At 42.7% G+C, this 11867-nt stretch overlaps 1 protein-coding gene across 3 annotated transcripts in view; it reads left to right on the top strand.

Moving 5' to 3' along the window:
* The first annotated feature begins 235 nt into the window (after positions 1-235).
* Positions 236-11867, top strand: part of LOC115165021 (protein unc-13 homolog B) — a 108501-nt gene continuing 96869 nt past the window's right edge. For all 3 annotated transcript variants that reach the window (XM_029718034.1, XM_029718035.1, XM_029718033.1), the window contains exon 1: positions 236-1077. The gene's annotated coding sequence lies outside the window, so the exon portion shown is untranslated. The remainder of the gene's footprint in view (positions 1078-11867) is intronic.

Below are 11867 nucleotides of genomic sequence, written 5' to 3'. Positions count from 1 at the left end.
CAATGTAGAAAATAGTAAAAACAAAGAAAACCCTGGAATGAGTAGGTGTGTCCAGTCTTTTGACTGGTACTGTATTTCTGATACATCTGCTAGACATGAGCAGATCATTCTGATTTAAAAAAAAACAACAACAGAATTGTGATGTGGTTAAATAGTCTGAAAAGCATTCTTACTTAAGAACATGTAAATATATATATATATAGAGAGAGAGAGAGAGAGAGGAGAGAGAGAGATGTGTGAGTGTTGGTGCTTGCCTGTCTCCGTGTGAGAGAGTGAAATTGTGCAAGAGAGAGAGCACGAAAAGAACGAGAGCACGAAAGGAGAGAGAGCAGGAAAAGAGCGAGAGCGAGCGCAAGAAAGAAATAAAGAGATTGGTAGAGTGAGGGAGCGCAGAAGACGTAGAGCAGATGTTTTCTCTGAGCAACAAGCTGCATTCACTCCAACTGGAGTGAGAGGAGGAGAAAACTAGAGGGAGAGAAGGACAAACAGGATGAAGGGACTATAGATTGATAAAGAAAGACGAGGAGAGAGCTTGTGTGAGTGAGTGTGGCACGTGTCAGAGTGTGAAAGAGAGGAGGATTGAGAAAGAAAAAGAGTGATAGAATCAAAGTGACAGACTGAAAGAGACACAGATTCAACTGTACTGTGTGTGTTTGAAAGGAAAATAGAGAGAGAGAGAGAAAGAGAGAGTGTGAGAGAGAGAGAGAGAGAGAGAGAGAATCAAGTAAGATAGAGAGTATAGACAGTTTTTCCTTTCTCTTTCTGCTTTGGACCAGTACAGATGTCCGTGCTGGCGCTGCTTACCTCGCTGCTAAGGCGTATGGGATTGCCCATCGAACACCAGTGGGGGACATGCCCTCACTTTTAACATTTCTTTATCCTTTTCAACAACAAAAAAGTGGTGTGGTTGTTGGAGCTCTCCTGTTGATGGTTGGACTCTGCTCCTCTTGTGGATCACCCCTTGTCAGGCTCATTCTACATGATTCAGTTGATTTGAAACTTTGTTCAACAGGTTGTATTTCACTCTTCGGTTCCTCTTGATTGTTACTGATTTATCTCTGAAGATATCTTTTTTAGGTAAGTTGGTGTCTGTTTTGTTATCTCTCTCCGTGGTTGACTGTCTGCATGATCACCTGTTGTTAGACTTACAGATTATGCAGTGCATGCACAGACCGTTTTGACAAGCTAATTTGCAAATAGCAGAAATAGTGAAGACAAAGAAACACAAGTCCTCTCCCGTCCTTACCGCAGCCAGCTGAGCTGAGGGATTCTATTTAAACCTCATACTGCCAGAATGTCCTCAAGAGAAATCCACAGGGACATATGGAAATATTACTGCCACCGCAGTGCTCTTAGTCTCTACAGTACCTCACCTCTGTTTCTCTCTTCTTAGCTTTCACTGGATTGTTTTATTTTCTGTCTGCCTAGTGCTGACTTTACAGTAGTCTACTGTATTTTACTGTAGTCTACTGTAGTCTACTGTATTTGACTGTAGTCTACTGTATTTTACTGTATTCTATTGTAGTCTACTGTATTCTACTGTAGTCTACTGTATTTTACTGTATTCTACTGTATTTTATTGTATTCTACTGTATTATCGTGTAGTCTACTGTAGTCTACTATAGTTTACTGTATTCTACTGTATTGTCCTGTAGTCTACTTTAGTCTACTGCATTCTACTGGAGTTTACTGTATTCTTCTGTGTTCTAATGTATTCTCCTGTATTCTACTGTATTCTACTGTAGTCGTGATGGGGTGTTCTGTCCCACTGAGCTATGAGTGTTTATGTTAGGCAGTAGATGTGTCAGTGTCAGGTAGTGGGTGTGACACTGGGACTCTGTGACTGTCAGTGCCAGGTAGTGGGTGTGACACTGCGACTCTGTGACTGTCAGTGTCAGGTAGTGGGTGTGACGCTCGGACTATGACTGTCAGTGTCAGGTAGTGGGTGTGACACTGCGACTCTGTGACCCTCAGTGTCAAGTAGTGGGTGTGACACTGCGACTCTGTGACTGTCAGTGGCTTCCTATACGTGTGCATAACCACACAGTCAGGCTCCATTCGGCCTTCATCCCTAATCCACTATTGACTGTCTGATTGATTGTCAGCCTGGGCTCATACTCTTATACTGAGGTTTGATCGTGGTACTGACTGACTGACTGGTTTAATCGTGGTACTGACTGACTGACTGGTTTAATTATGGTATTGACTGACTGGTTTGATCATGGTACTGACTAACTGACTGGTTTGATTGTGATACTGACTGACTGACTGGTTTAATCGTGGTACTGACTGACTGGTTTAATCGTGGTACTGACTGACTGGTTTAATCGTGGTACTGACTGACTGGTTTAATCGTGATACTGACTGACTGGTTTAATCGTGGTACTGACTGACTGGTTTAATCGTGGTACTGACTGACTGGTTTAATCGTGGTACTGACTGACTGGTTTAATCGTGATACTGACTGACTGGTTTAATCGTGGTACTGACTGACTGGTTTAATCGTGGTACTGACTGACTGGTTTAATCGTGGTACTGACTGACTGGTTTAATCGTGATACTGACTGACTGACTGGTTTAATCGTGATACTGACTGACTGACTGGTTTAATCGAGGTACTGACTGACTGACTGGTTTAATCGTGGTACTGACTGACTGGTTTAATCGTGATAGCGACTGACTGACTGGTTTAATCGTGGTACTGACTGACTGGTTTGATCATTGTACTGACTGATTGTAATTGTCAGTCTATTGACGTTTCAAACCAAATGTCTGTTGATGCCCGTCTGCACAACCACAGAAGGCTCCCTTTATATTCAGCTACCTAATTTACTAATTGTGTATGATTGACTGTCAACCTGTGTGTGTGTGTGTGTGTGTGTGTGTGTGTGTGTGTGTGTGTGTGTGTGTGTGTGTGTGTGTGTGTGTGTGTGTGTGTGTGTGTGTGTGTGTGTGTGTGTGTGTGCCATGCACTGTGCCATGCATTTAATACGCTGCGTGCACAATTATAAGGCAAATTGTATTCCTCTGGATTCATTTTATTGTTGAACAAACACAATGCTCTCAGTCAATCCAAAATGTTATTGAACCTCAAACCTGAATGTTTAACAAAGGAAAAGTGAGTTTTGTCTTTCTCAGGAAAATATATAAGTGTGCAACTAAATTACAATAATAATTTCTCTCAACTCACTTGTTTATTCTCAATTTTTAGAGTAAGTGTAACAGATAAGTAACACAAAATGACAATTATATAACATTTTTGGCCTTTCAAAAATATTCAGTGACCAATATAGCCACCTGTATTTTCAATAACTGCCATGAGCCTTCCATCCATGGAGTCTGTCAGTTTCTTGATCTGTTCACGATCAGTTTTCACTGAAGCAGCAACCACAGCCTCCCAAATGCTGTTCAAAAATGTGTATTGTCTTCCATCACTGTAAATCTCACATTTGAGAAGGGCCCTCAATAGGATTAAGTCAGGTGAGGAAGGGGGCCAGGTCATTATTCAGGCATCTTTGAGGCCCTTGCTGGCTAGCCAAGCAGTGGAGTACTTGGATGCATGTGATGGAGCATTGTCCTGCATAAAGATCATGGCCTTCTAGAATGCTGAGGACTTCTTCCTGTACCACTGTTTGACGAAATAATCTTCCAGAAACTGGCAGTAGGTTTGGGAGTTGAGTTTCAGTCCATCTTCAACCCGAAAAGGTTCAACTACCTCATCCTCAATGATAGCAGCCCATACCAGTACCCCTCCTTCACCTTGCTGGCACCTGACTCAAAGTGTTGCCCTGTGTCCATTACTGATCCAGCCACGGGCCCATCCATTTGGTCCATCAAGAGTCACTTACATTTCATCTGTCCATAAAACCTTTGAAAAATCTGTCTTCAGGTATTTCTTTGCCCAATCTTGACACTTCAACTTGTGAATCTTATTCAGTGGTGGTCTTGTTTCAGTCTTCTTGACCTTGGCCATGTCTCTGAGCAGTTGACACCTTGTACTTCTGAACACTCCAGGTAGGTTGCAGTTCTGGAATACGGTGGCACTGGAGGATAATGGGTTCCTGGTAGGTTGCAGTTCTGGAATACGGTGGTACTGGAGGATAATGGGTTCCTGGTAGTTTGACGTTTAATTCTTCTCAAGTCTTTTCCAGTTAATTTGAGCCTTTTCTTCCCCATGCGTTTTTTGCGCCCCAGTTGACTATTCACAACAAAACGTTTGAATGTCCGGTGGTCACACCTCAATAGTTTAGCTATTTAAAGAGTGTCGCATCAGTCTGAAAGGCATTTTACATTTTTGGTTTTTCAGTGTCAGTTAAATTTCTTTTTTGGCCCATTTTACCTGAGGTAATGAGGCTGCCTAATAATTATGCACACCTTGATATAAGGTGTTATTCACTTTCGCCACACCCTCCCTCATTACACAAATACATATCACATGAAAATGATTAAATCCAATAAGCATTCAAGTTTATATGGTTTGGAGTTGGAAAATGTGAATAGAAACAATGATAAGATCAGAATACTCACTTGCCTAATAATTGTGCACGCAGTGTATGTACACGGTCAATCTGATGCTTCTGTATGCACTGATGATGTGGAGGCTGTAAATCACATGAACAGGAACAGACAGGGACACACGCACACACAACTATGACGTACTACTGTATAGTTGTGAGGACTTTTTGGGAACCAACAATTCAAAATCCTATTTTCCCTAATCCCTTAGCCTTACCCTAACCTTAACCCCTAACCCTAACACTAATTTCTAACCCTAAACCTAACCCATAAGCCAATTTCTAATGCTAACCCGAAACCTAACCCATAACCCAATTTCTAACCCTAAACCTAACCCATAACCCAATTTTTTATCCTAACCCTAAACCTAACCCATTACTCAATTTCTAATCCTAAACCTAACCCATTACTCAATTTCTAACCCTAAACCTAACCCATAACCCAATTTTTTATCCTAACCCTAAACCTAACCCATTACTCAATTTCTAATCCTAAACCTAACCCATAACCCAATTTCTAACCCTAAACCTAACCCATAACCCAATTTTTTAGCCTAACCCTAAACCTAACCCATTACTCAATTTCTAACCCTAAACCTAACCCATAACCCAATTTTCTATCCTAACCCTAAACCTAACCCATAACCCAATTTTTTATCCTAACCCTAAACCTAACCCATAACTCAATTTCTAATCCTAATCCTAACCCTAACCCATAACTCAATTTCTAATCCTAATCCTAACCCTAAACCTAACCCTTAAACCTAAAGAAGTATTTTTACAAGTGAGGACTGGCAAAATGTCCTCCCTTCTCTGAATTTGAGTTGGTTTTAGTATTCTTGTGAGGATTTCTGGTACTAATAGTAAAACGTGAACACAAGGAGTAGTCAACCCTGTTGTTAAAGTGCCGTAGGTACTGAAGGATTTTTGTCCCAACTAGACACCACACTGAGCTACTTATCTAATTGAGCAGTTCAGTGATTGACAAAATTCAACACACCTGGTTTTCCAGGTCGGTCTAATCAAAAGACATGAAGTGCCCTGCGGCACTCTAGGACCAGGGTTGCCCACTCCCTGGTGTAAACACACACACGCACACACGCACATGCACACACACACCTATACACAGCCCTGATTTTGTGATTGATGGGGTGGGTGGCTGGAAGCAGACAGACATTGGGGATCAGAGAGGATAGAGACTGAGGTCAGTGTCCCCCAGTGAGAAGGAGAGAGAGAGAGAGAGAGGGGGAGAGAGAGAGAGAGAGAGAGAGAGAGAGAGAGAGAGAGAGAAAGAAAGATAAAGAGAGAGAGAGAGAGAGAGAGAGAGAGAGAGAGAGAGGGAGAGAGAGAGAGAGAGAGAGGAGAGAGAGAGAGAGAGAGAGAGAGGAGAGAGAGAGAGAGAGGGAGAGAGAGAGAGAGAGAGAGAGAGAGAGAGAGAGAGAGAGAGAGAGAGAGAGAGAGAGAGAGAAGAGAGAGAGAGAGAGAGAGAGAGAGAGAGAGAGAGAGAGAGAGAGAGAGAGAGAGAGAGAGAGATAAAGGGAGGGAGAGATAAAGGGAGGGAGAGATAAAGGGAGAGATAAAGGGAGAGATAAAGGGAGATCACTCTGATCTGTGTTGGCAGACTGAAAGGGAGAGCGAGAAGGATGACTTCTATTCTTTGCTTGTTATTGATTTGTTCAGCTCAGAACGGTCCAGACTATAGCCACCTGAGGTGAACTGACCTGATTATTGTATCAGGGTTTGTATGTCTCCTTCCATGGAACTGTCTTAGTCTCCCAGCTAGAAGTAGGGCACTATAAAAATTTGCGATGCGGAGAATGTGGACAAAATCACGGAATCAAGATAATAAAACGGAATTAAAAAATATTTTAAAAAGTATTGAACTTAGTATCAAAATCAAATAAATGTATTGCATTTATTTGAAAATGGACTGATATGCCCAAGACTATCATAAGACATGGTAAAAATGCGTCAGTGATTCGTTTTTTTCCTTCAACTTTCTGAAGAGGCAACGTAGAGTTCTGCAATTACATGTGTGCTACAGAAACACAGCTAAACAAACAAGTCTCTTGCTGACACAGCAGTTGAATTAAAGGGTATCTACAATGGAATTAAAGGGTATCTACAATGGAATTAAAGGGTATCTACACCGAAAAATAAAAATGTATTATATTTTTCCAAGACCTCAAAAGTGGTCTCCTGATCTGATTTTAGCATTGTAGTGGAATTGAAACATCCATTGTTGTTTTTCTATTAAAAAAAGTGTGATTTTGAGAGAAAAAAACTGTAAAAAACAGGGAAGAAACCAAAACCTGTAAAAACTAAACGTACAAAATGGAATTTAGGAAAAAATTAACCAGATTTGAAAGGGCCCTATAGAATAACGGTTGAGCCTGATAACACTGGGGTTTAAAAGGACGTTCTGTATTTGATCATAGCATGTCAATCTCATCACCGGCATCACTGGTGTGGATGCAGATCTGATCCCACAATGCATTTTGATACAAGACGTGGAATGGTTAAGGCATCAGCATGCTTCCAATTCGAAACAGTTCAGGACAGTACGTGCAGAATCTTTTTTTTTGCAGTTTGTTTTTGCAGTTTGTGGACATAACATTCTCTCTCAAGGCAAGCCGAAGTCAATAGCCCGAAGTCTACGACCCTGCGTTGGTGATTGGTCAACAGTAGGGATTCTTCAATGGAGTGGTTGTTGTCATTCAACGAGAGACATGTTGTTTTCATCCACGTTTTGTCTCTTGACAAATACTACACCAAACATCTTAGTTAGATGTAAAATTGAAAAGATGTCCTCAACAAAGCATCAAAATTAATGAATGATTTCTTGAGTTCTAATTCTGGCTATTTTGAGGAAGTGTATACTGGCTATGGCATCTCAAGATGGACAAAAATTACTATCAAATCAAAATCAAATTGTATTTGTCACATATGCCTAATACAACAGGCGTAGATCTTACCGTGAAATGCTTACTTACAAGCCCTTAACTAACCATGCAGTTCAATAAATAGAGTTAAGAAAATATTCACTATGTAAACTAAAGTAAAAAATGTAATAAAAAGTAACACAATAAAATTACAATAACGAGGCTATATACAAGGTGTACCGATACTGAGTCAATGTGCGGGGGTACAGGTTACTTGAGGAAATTTGTACATTCAGTTAGGGGTAAAGTGACCCTGCATAGGATAATAAACAGCAAGTTGGAACTCTGCCTAGAAGGCCAGCATCCTGGAGTCGCCTCTTCACTGTTGACGTTGAGACTGGTGTTTTGTGGGTACTATTTAATGAGGCTGCCAGTTGAGGACTTGTGAGGCGTCTGTTTCTCAAACTAGACACTCTAATGTACTTGACCTCTTGCTCAGTTGTGCACCAGGGCCTCCCACTCCTCTTTCTATTCTGGTTAGAGCCAGTTTGCGCTGTTCTGTGAAGGGAGTAGTACACAGCGTTGCACGAGATTTTCAGTTTCTTGGCAATTTCTTGCATTGAAATAGCCTTCATTTCTCAGAACAAGAAAAGACTGACAAGTTTCAGAAGAAAGGTCTTTGTTTCTAGTTGTTTTGAGCCTGTAATCGAACCCACAAATGCTGATGCTCCAGATACTCAACTAGTCTAAAAAAGGCCAGTTTTATTGCTTCTTTAATCAGAACAACGGTTTTCAGCTGTGCTAACATAATTGCAAAAAGGTTTTCTAATGATCAATTAGACTTTTAAAATGATAAACTTGGATTAGCTAACACAATGTGCCATTGGAACACAGGAGTGATTGTTGCTGATAATGGGCCTTAGATATTGAATAAAAAATCTGCCATTACCAGCTACAAAAGTAATTTACAACATTAACAATGTCGACACTGTTTCTGACTGTTTCTGATCAATTCAATGTTATTTTAATGGACAGAAAATGTGCTTTTCTTTCAAAAACAAGGACATTTCTAGGTGACCCCAAACTTTTGAACTGTAGTGTAGGTCCTGGATGGCAGGATGCTTGGCCCCAGTGATTTACTGGGCTGTATGCGCTACCCTCTGTTGTACCTTACGGTCGGATGCCGAGCAGGTGCCATACCAAGCGGTGATGCAGCTTGTCAGGATGCTCTCGATGGTGCAGCTGTAGAACTTTTTGAAGATCTGGGGACCATGCCAAATCTTTTCAGTCTCCTAAGGGGGAAAAGTTGTTGTTGTGCCTGCTTCACGATTATCTTGGTGTGTTTGGACCATGATAGTTTTTTGGTGATGTGAACACCAAGGAACTTGCAACTCTCGACCCGCTCCACTACAACCCAGTCGATGTGAATGTGGCGTGTTCGGCCCTCCTTTTCCTGTAGTCCATGATTAGCTCCTTTGTCTTGCTCACGTTGAGGGAGAGGTTGTTATCCTGGCACCACACTGCCAGGTCTCTGATCTCCTTCCTATAGGCTGTTTCATCGTTGTCGGTGATCAGGCCTACCTTTCTTGTGTCGTTAGTAAACTTAATGATGGTGTTGGAGTCATGCTTGGCCACGACATCGTGGGTGAACAGGGAGTACAGGAGGGGACTAAGCACGAATCCTTGAGGGGCCCCCGTGTTGAGGATCAGCGTGGCAGATGTGTTGTTGCCTACCCTTACCACCTGGGGACGGCCCTTCAGGAAGTCCAAGATCCAGTTGCAGAGGGAGGTGTTTAGTCCCAGTGTCCTTAGCTTAGTGATGAGCTTTGAGGGCACTATGGTGTTGAACTCTGAGCTGTAGTCAATGAACAGCATTCTCACTTAGGTTATCCTTTTGTCCAGGTGGGAAAGGGCAGTGTGGAGTGCGATTGCATCATCTGTGCATCTGTTGGGGCGGTATGCGAATTGGAGTGGGTCTAGGGTTTCCGGGATGATGGTGTTGATGTGAGCAATGACCAGCATTTCAAAGCACTTCATAGCTACCAAAACGAGTGCTACGGGGCAGTTATCATTTAGGCAGGTAACCTTCGCTTTCTTGGGTACAGGGACTATAGTGGTCTGCTTGAAACATGTAGGCATTACAGACTCAGTCAGGGAGAGGTTGACACTTTTTGACACTTTAAAAAAAATACAATTCAAGCAAAGGTCTTTTAATGTAGTATGCGAGCACACTCGTTCGGTTCACCTAGCCTAGTTCGGCTAGGCCCCAAATGAACTGAAGGATTCAGAAGTCTTTAAGGAGTAGGGATACAGCTGAAGGCACTACCTTCTCTGACCGTCAGGAGGCTTCTCTCTTCTCTCTCAGCTACCAGCTAGCCGTCAAAAAGCCTTGCTTCCTTTCATTGTTTTTAATCCTGGGAAAGAGAGTTTTGAGTTCGGCCTTGGTGTTCGTTATCCTCTCCTAATGGGAGAGCAGGACTACATCCTCCTGAAAGGAACAGGGGTCTACATGGGACCAGAAAGATGATTGGACGTCTCTGGATGGCAAAGAGATGATAAATCAATTAGCATCACGCTGGTCCCGTTAGCTAGCGGTCACATGCTGCCAAACATGGAACAGAATACTCAGGGAACGGTTGTGTGCTGTCAGGGAGGAAGAGGAGAGGAGGCGAAAGGTAGGAAAGGATGAAGGGAGGGGTGGAACGGTGGAGGGGAGCCCACTTATTTGATTTGTTTGGTAGAGTGATTACATACACACTACAACTACCCCACTCCCTCTCCCCATCCACCCTACTATCTCCTCTATTGAATGAAGCCGATGAAGCTCTCTGCTTGTTACTCTCCAGCTCTCTTAATAACTAAAGTGACTTTAACTGGAAATACTTTACATTGCAATGCAATCTGTTTAATATCACAAACACAGTTTCGTGGTGGCAGACGTGGTTGTACTTAGCTTACTGGACACACCTACTCATTCCAGGATTTTTCTTTATTGTGCAAAGCTGTTGTCAAAGCAAAGGGTGGCTACTTTGAAAAATCTAAAATACTAAATATATTTTATTTTTTTTAACACTTTTTTGGTTACTACAGGATTCCATAGGTGTTATTTCATTGCTTTGATGCCTTCACTATTATTCTACAATGTAGAAAATAGTAAAAATAAAGAAAAACCCTGGAATGAGTAGATGTATCCAAACTTTTGACTGGTACTGTATGTAAGTTTTATTGCTGTGTGTGCGTACATGCGAGCGTGCAGGCATGTGTGCTTCTGTTCGTGAGTGTGCGTCATGTAAATGCTAATGTCTTAACTGGACAGAAGCACTGGGGAGTAGATGCTGACGTTGAGGGAGAGGTTGTTGTCCTGGCACCACACTGCCAGGTCTCTGACCTCCTCCCTATAGGCTGTCTCATGGTCATTGATGATCAGGCCCACCACCGTCTTGTCATCGGCAATGATGGTGTTTGAGTCGTGCACGGCCACACAGTAGTGGGTGAACAGGGAGTACAGGAGGGGACTAAGTACGCACACCTGAGGGACCCCCGTGTTGAGGGTCAGCGTGATGGATGTGTTGTTGCCTACCCTCACCACCTGGAAGCGGCCCGTCAGGAAGTCCAGGATCCAGTTGCAGAGGAAGGTGTTCAGTCCCAGTAACCTTAGCTTGGAGGGCACTATAGTGTTGAACACTGAGCTGTAGTCTATGAACAGAAATGAACATTTCTAATTAAAAATTGGGACGCCATGAAAATAGATTTTACATATATGGCCACTCCTCCCCCTTTCTGTAGCTCAGTCCACCCGGATGAAGTGCCTGTCAAAATTATGTGGTGAATGTGCGTTGATTTGTTGAAATGATGAGCCCTATTTTTGTACAGCAGTGATGGGTCAGTTGTATGCAATAATATAGCGATGATATGACTACTTTATGTGGAGTAGTGCGGTGATTGGTCAAATTTGTAAGCCCTCACATATAATGGGGGAAATTGTGATTTTGCTAATAAAAAAATGCAATCGTGGAATCCTGGAGGGACTGGCTTTCAGCTGATAACTGTCCGCTGGAGGGACTGGCTTTCAGCTGATAACTGGCTCCTAGAGGGACTGGATTTCAGCTGATAACTGTCCGTTGGAGGGACTGGCTTTCAGCTGATAACTGTCCGTTGGAGGGACTGGCTTCCAGCTGATAACTGTCTCCTGGAGGGACTGGCTTCCAGCTGATAACTGTCTCCTAGAGGGACTGGATTTCAGCTGATAACTGTCTGTTGGAGGGACTGGCTTTCAGCTGATAACTGTCTCCTGGAGGGACTGGCTTCCAGCTGATAACTCTCCTAGAGGGACTGGCTTCCAGCTGATAACTGTCTCCTGGAGGGACTGGCTTCCTGCTGATAACTGTCTCCTGGAGGGACTGGATTCCAGCTGATAACTGTCTCCTAGAGGGACTGGCTTCCAGCTGATAACTGTCTCCTGAAGGGCCTG

The sequence above is a fragment of the Salmo trutta genome, chromosome 27 (assembly GCF_901001165.1).
Source record: "Salmo trutta chromosome 27, fSalTru1.1, whole genome shotgun sequence".
NCBI lineage: Eukaryota > Metazoa > Chordata > Actinopteri > Salmoniformes > Salmonidae > Salmo > Salmo trutta.
The sequence above is the reverse complement of the archived record's forward strand: the minus strand, read 5'-3'. Positions and strand labels throughout refer to the sequence as shown.